Source organism: Anthonomus grandis, chromosome 19, assembly GCF_022605725.1.
Source record: "Anthonomus grandis grandis chromosome 19, icAntGran1.3, whole genome shotgun sequence".
Lineage (NCBI taxonomy): Eukaryota > Metazoa > Arthropoda > Insecta > Coleoptera > Curculionidae > Anthonomus > Anthonomus grandis.
The window spans coordinates 2124051-2131425 of NC_065564.1; the positions used below are offsets into that span (position 1 = coordinate 2124051).

Sequence of the window (7375 nt, forward strand, 5' to 3'; positions counted from 1 at the left end):
ACACATCTCGTGAGAGTTTGGCAGAAAGAGACTCCTTTCTCTCCCATTTACAACGGTGTAACTCACTTAATTTAATATCAACTCTACCACTTTCTATGAATAAAAATAGGTTTGAGGTTTATTAATTCTTTGTTTACTTATTTTAAATGCTCATAACTTTCTTCCTGGATTATTGCTATCCATGAAATTTGGCAGAAAGAGACTCCTTTCTCTCCCATTTACAACGGTGTAACTCACTTAATTTAATATCAACTCTACCACTTTCTATGAATAAAAATAGGTTTGAGTTTTAATAATTCTTTGTTTACTTAAATTAAATGCTCATAACTTTCTTCCTGGATCATTGCTATCCATGAAATTTGGCAGAAAGAGACTCCTTTCTCTCCCATTTACAACGGTGTAACTTACTTAATTTAATATCAACTCTACCACTTTCTATGAATAAAAATAAGTTTGAGGTTTAATAATTCTTTGTTTACTTATTTTAAATGCTCATAACTTTCTTCCTGGATTATTGCTATCCATGAAATTTAGCAGAAAGAGACTCCATTCTCTCCGATTTACAACGGTGTAACGCACTTAATTTAATATCAACCCTAGCACTTTCTATGAATAAAAGTATGTTTGAGGTTAGATTGATATTTATTTCCAACATAAAAATGCTCATAACTTTCTTCCTGGATCATTGCTATCCATGAAATTTGGCAGAAAGAGACTCCTTTCTCTCCGATTTATAACGGTGTAACGCACTTAATTTAATATCAACTCTACCACTTTCTATGAATAAAAATAGGTTTGAGGTTTATTAATTCTTTGTTTACTTATTTTAAATGCTCATAACTTTCTTCCTGGATCATTGCTATCCATGAAATTTGGCAGAAAGAGACTCCTTTCTCTTCCATTTACAACGGTGTAACTCACTTAATTTAATATCAACTCTACTACTTTCTATGAATAAAAATAGGTTTGAGTTTTAATAATTCTTTGTTTACTTAAATTAAATGCTTATAACTTTCTTCCTGGATCATTGCTATCCATGAAATTTGGCAGAAAGAGACTCCTTTCTCTCCCATTTACAACTGTGTAACTCACTTAATTTAATATCAACTCTACCACTTTCTATAAATAAAAATAGGTTTGAGGTTAGATTGATATTTATTTCCAACATAAAAATGCTCATAACTTTCTTCCTGGATCATTGCTATCCATGAAATTTGGCAGAAAGAGACTCCTTTCTCTCCGATTTATAACGGTGTAACGCACTTAATTTAATATCAACTCTACCACTTTCTATGAATAAAAATAGGTTTGAGGTTTATTAATTCTTTGTTTACTTATTTTAAATGCTCATAACTTTCTTCCTGGATCATTGCTATCCATGAAATTTGGCAGAAAGAGACTCCTTTCTCTCCCATTTACAACGGTGTAACTCACTTAATTTAATATCAACTCTACCACTTTCTATGAATAAAAATAGGTTTGAGGTTTATTAATTCTTTGTTTACTTATTTTAAATGCTCATAACTTTCTTCCTGGATTATTGCTATCCATGAAATTTGGCAGAAAGAGACTCCTTTCTGTCCCATTTATAACGGTGTAACGCACTTGATTTAATATCAACCCTATCACTTTCTATGAATAAAAATAGGTTTGAGTTTTAATAATTCTTTGTTTACTTAAATCAAATGCTCATAACTTTCTTCCTGGATCATTGCTATCCATGAAATTTGGCAGAAAGAGACTCCTTTCTCTCCCATTTATAACGGTGTAACTCACTTAATTTAATATCAACTCTACCACTTTCTATGAATAAAAATAGGTTTGAGGTTTATTAATTCTTTGTTTACTTATTTTAAATGCTCATAACTTTCTTCCTGGATTATTGCTATCCATGAAATTTGGCAGAACGAGACTCCTTTCTCTCCCATTTACAACGGTGTAACTCACTTAATTTAATATCAACTCTACCACTTTCTATGAATAAAAATAGGTTTGAGTTTTAATAATTCTTTGTTTACTTAAATTAAATGCTCATACCTTTCTTCCTGGATCATTGCTATCCATGAAATTTGGCAGAAAGAGACTCCTTTCTCTCCCATTTACAACGGTGTAACTTACTTAATTTAATATCAACTCTACCACTTTCTATGAATAAAAATAAGTTTGAGGTTTAATAATTCTTTGTTTACTTATTTTAAATGCTCATAACTTTCTTCCTGGATCATTGCTATCCATGAAATTTGGCAGAAAGAGACTCCTTTCTCTCCCATTTACAACGGTGTAACTTACTTAATTTAATATCAACTCTACCACTTTCTATGAATAAAAATAGGTTTGAGTTTTAATAATTCTTTGTTTACTTAAATTAAATGCTCATACCTTTCTTCCTGGATCATTGCTATCCATGAAATTTGGCAGAAAGAGACTCCTTTCTCTCCCATTTACAACGGTGTAACTTACTTAATTTAATATCAACTCTACCACTTTCTATGAATAAAAATAAGTTTGAGGTTTAATAATTCTTTGTTTACTTATTTTAAATGCTCATAACTTTCTTCCTGGATTATTGCTATCCATGAAATTTGGCAGAACGAGACTCCTTTCTCTCCCATTTACAACGGTGTAACTCACTTAATTTAATATCAACTCTACCACTTTCTATGAATAAAAATAGGTTTGAGTTTTAATAATTCTTTGTTTACTTATTTTAAATGCTCATAACTTTCTTCCTGGATCATTGCTATCCATGAAATTTGGCAGAAAGAGACTCCTTTCTCTCCCATTTACAACGGTGTAACTTACTTAATTTAATATCAACCCTAGCACTTTCTATGAATAAAAAGAGGTTTGAGGTTTAATAATTCTTTGTTTACTTATTTCAAATGCTCATAACTTCCTTCCTGGATCATGACTATCCATAAAATTTGGCAGAAAGAGACTCCTTTCTCTCCGATTTACAACGGTGTAACGCACTTAATTTAATATCAACCCTAGCACTTTCTATGAATAAAAAGAGGTTTGAGGTTTAATAATTCTTTGTTTACTTATTTCAAATGCTCATAACTTCCTTCCTGGATCATGACTATCCATAAAATTTGGCAGAAAGAGACTCCTTTCTCTCCGATTTACAACGGTGTAACGCACTTAATTTAATATCAACCCTAGCACTTTCTATGAATAAAAATAGGTTTGAGGTTTAATAATTCTTTGTTTACTTATTTTAAATGCTCATAACTTTCTTCCTGGAATATTGCTATCCATGAAATTTAGCAGAAAGAGGCTCCTTTCTGTCCCATTTATAACGGTGTAACGCACTTAATTTAATATCAACCCTATCACTTTCTATGAATAAAAATAGGTTTGAGTTTTAATAATTCTTTGTTTACTTAAATCAAATGCTCATAACTTTCTTCCTGGATCATTGCTACCCATGAAATTTGGCAGAAAGAGACTCCTTTCTCTCCCATTTACAACGGTGTAACTCACTTAATTTAATATCAACTCTACCACTTTCTATGAATAAAAATAGGTTTGAGTTTTAATAATTCTTTGTTTACTTAAATTAAATGCTCATAACTTTCTTCCTGGATTATTGCTATTCATGAAATTTGGCAGAAAGAGACTCCTTTCTCTCCCATTTACAACGGTGTAACTTACTTAATTTAATATCAACTCTACCACTTTCTATGAATAAAAATTGGTTTGAGGTTTAATAATTCTTTGTTTACTTATTTTAAATGCTCATAACTTTCTTCCTGGATTATTGCTATCCATGAAATTTGGCAGAAAGAGACTCCTTTCTCTCCGATTTACAACGGTGTAACGCACTTAATTTAATATCAACCCTAGCACTTTCTATGAATAAAAGTATGTTTGAGGTTAGATTGATATTTATTTCCAACATAAAAATGCTCATAACTTTCTTCCTGGATCATTGCTATCCATGAAATTTGGCAGAAAGAGACTCCTTTCTCTCCGATTTATAACGGTGTAACGCACTTAATTTAATATCAACCCTAGCACTTTCTATGAATAAAAATAGGTTTGAGGTTTAATAATTCTTTGTTTACTTATTTTAAATGCTCATAACTTTCTTCCTGGAATATTGCTATCCATGAAATTTAGCAGAAAGAGGCTCCTTTCTGTCCCATTTATAACGGTGTAACGCACTTAATTTAATATCAACCCTATCACTTTCTATGAATAAAAATAGGTTTGAGTTTTAATAATTCTTTGTTTACTTAAATCAAATGCTCATAACTTTCTTCCTGGATCATTGCTATCCATGAAATTCGGCAGAAAGAGACTCCTTTCTCTCTTATTTACAACAGTGTAATGCACTTAATTTAATATCAATCCTAGCACTTTCTATGAATAAAAATAGGTTTGAGGTTAGATTGATATTTATTTCCAACATAAAAATGCTCATAACTTTCTTCCTGGATCATTGCTATCCATGAAATTTAACAAAAAGAGACTCCTTTCTCTCCCATTTACAACGGTGTAACTCACTTAATTTAATATCAACTCTACCACTTTCTATGAATAAAAATAGGTTTGAGTTTTAATAATTCTTTGTTTACTTAAATTAAATGCTCATAACTTTCTTCCTGGATCATTGCTATTTATGAAATTTGGCAGAAAGAGACTCCTTTCTCTCCCATTTACAACGGTGTAACTCACTTAATTTAATATCAACTCTACCACTTTCTATGAATAAAAATAGGTTTGAGTTTTAAATAATTCTTTGTTTACTTAAATCAAATGCTCATAACTTTCTTCCTGGATTATTGCTATCCATGAAATTCGGCAGAAAGAGACTCCTTTCTCTCCCATTTACAACGGTGTAATGTACTTAATTTAATATCAACCCTAGCACTTTCTATGAATAAAAATAGGTTTGAGGTTTAATAATTCTTTGTTTACTTATTTTAAATGCTCATAACTTCCTTCCTGGATCATGACTATCCATAAAATTTGGCAGAAAGAGACTCCTTTCTCTCCGATTTACAACGGTGTAACGCACTTAATTTAATATCAACCCTAGCACTTTCTATGAATAAAAGTATGTTTGAGGTTAGATTGATATTTATTTCCAACATAAAAATGCTCATAACTTTCTTCCTGGATCATTGCTATCCATGAAATTTGGCAGAAAGAGACTCCTTTCTCTTCCATTTACAACGGTGTAACTCACTTAATTTAATATCAACTCTACCACTTTCTATGAATAAAAATAGGTTTGAGTTTTAATAATTCTTTGTTTACTTAAATTAAATGCTTATAACTTTCTTCCTGGATTATTGCTATCCATGAAATTTGGCAGAAAGAGACTCCTTTCTCTCCCATTTACAACGGTGTAACTCACTTAATTTAATATCAACTCTACCACTTTCTATGAATAAAAATAGGTTTGAGGTTTATTAATTCTTTGTTTACTTATTTTAAATGCTCATAACTTTCTTCCTGGATTATTGCTATCCATGAAATTTGGCAGAAAGAGACTCCTTTCTCTCCCATTTACAACGGTGTAACTTACTTAATTTAATATCAACTCTACCACTTTCTATGAATAAAAATAGGTTTGAGGTTTAATAATTCTTTGTTTACTTATTTTAAATGCTCATAACTTTCTTCCTGGATTATTGCTATCCATGAAATTTAACAGAAAGAGACTCCTTTCTCTCCGATTTACAACGGTGTAACGCACTTAATTTAATATCAACCCTAGCACTTTCTATGAATAAAAGTATGTTTGAGGTTAGATTGATATTTATTTCCAACATAAAAATGCTCATAACTTTCTTCCTGGATCATTGCTATCCATGAAATTTGGCAGAAAGAGACTCCTTTCTCTTCCATTTACAACGGTGTAACTCACTTAATTTAATATCAACTCTACCACTTTCTATGAATAAAAATAGGTTTGAGTTTTAATAATTCTTTGTTTACTTAAATTAAATGCTTATAACTTTCTTCCTGGATTATTGCTATCCATGAAATTTGGCAGAAAGAGACTCCTTTCTCTCCCATTTACAACGGTGTAACTCACTTAATTTAATATCAACTCTACCACTTTCTATGAATAAAAATAGGTTTGAGGTTTATTAATTCTTTGTTTACTTATTTTAAATGCTCATAACTTTCTTCCTGGATTATTGCTATCCATGAAATTTGGCAGAAAGAGACTCCTTTCTGTCCCATTTATAACGGTGTAACGCACTTGATTTAATATCAACCCTATCACTTTCTATGAATAAAAATAGGTTTGAGTTTTAATAATTCTTTGTTTACTTAAATCAAATGCTCATAACTTTCTTCCTGGATCATTGCTATCCATGAAATTTGGCAGAAAGAGACTCCTTTCTCTCCCATTTACAACGGTGTAACTCACTTAATTTAACATCAACTCTACCACTTTCTATGAATAAAAATAGGTTTGAGTTTTAATAATTCTTTGTTTACTTAAATTAAATGCTCATAACTTTCTTCCTGGATCATTGCTATCCATGAAATTTGGCAGAAAGAGACTCCTTTCTCTCCCATTTACAACGGTGTAACTTACTTAATTTAATATTAACTCTACCACTTTCTATGAATAAAAATAGGTTTGAGGTTTAATAATTCTTTGTTTACTTATTTTAAATGCTCATAACTTTCTTCCTGGATTATTGCTATCCATGAAATTTAACAGAAAGAGACTCCTTTCTCTCCGATTTACAACGGTGTAACGCACTTAATTTAATATCAACCCTAGCACTTTCTATGAATAAAAGTATGTTTGAGGTTAGATTGATATTTATTTCCAACATAAAAATGCTCATAACTTTCTTCCTGGATCATTGCTATCCATGAAATTTGGCAGAAAGAGACTCCTTTCTCTCCGATTTATAACGGTGTAACGCACTTAATTTAATATTAACCCTAGCACTTTCTATGAATAAAAATAGGTTTGAGGTTTAATAATTCTTTGTTTACTTATTTTAAATGCTCATAACTTTCTTCCTGGAATATTGCTATCCATGAAATTTAGCAGAAAGAGGCTCCTTTCTGTCCCATTTATAACGGTGTAACGCACTTAATTTAATATCAACCCTATCACTTTCTATGAATAAAAATAGGTTTGAGTTTTAATAATTCTTTGTTTACTTAAATCAAATGCTCATAACTTTCTTCCTGGATCATTGCTATCCATGAAATTCGGCAGAAAGAGACTCCTTTCTCTCTTATTTACAACAGTGTAATGCACTTAATTTAATATCAACCCTAGCACTTTCTATGAATAAAAATAGGTTTGAGGTTAGATTGATATTTATTTCCAACATAAAAATGCTCATAACTTTCTTCCTGGATCATTGCTATCCATGAAATTTGG

The 7375-nt window shown here is 30.8% G+C and overlaps 1 long non-coding RNA gene across 5 annotated transcripts in view; it reads left to right on the forward strand.

Annotated features, from left to right (window-relative positions):
* The window catches only part of LOC126747461 (uncharacterized), a 24402-nt gene extending 17906 nt beyond the window's left edge, over nucleotides 1-6496 (forward strand). For all 5 annotated transcript variants that reach the window (XR_007664212.1, XR_007664208.1, XR_007664209.1 and 2 more), the window contains 2 exons: nucleotides 3708-4213; nucleotides 6267-6496. This is a non-coding gene — a long non-coding RNA (uncharacterized LOC126747461). The remainder of the gene's footprint in view (nucleotides 1-3707; nucleotides 4214-6266) is intronic.
* Nucleotides 6497-7375: the final 879 nt, after the last annotated feature.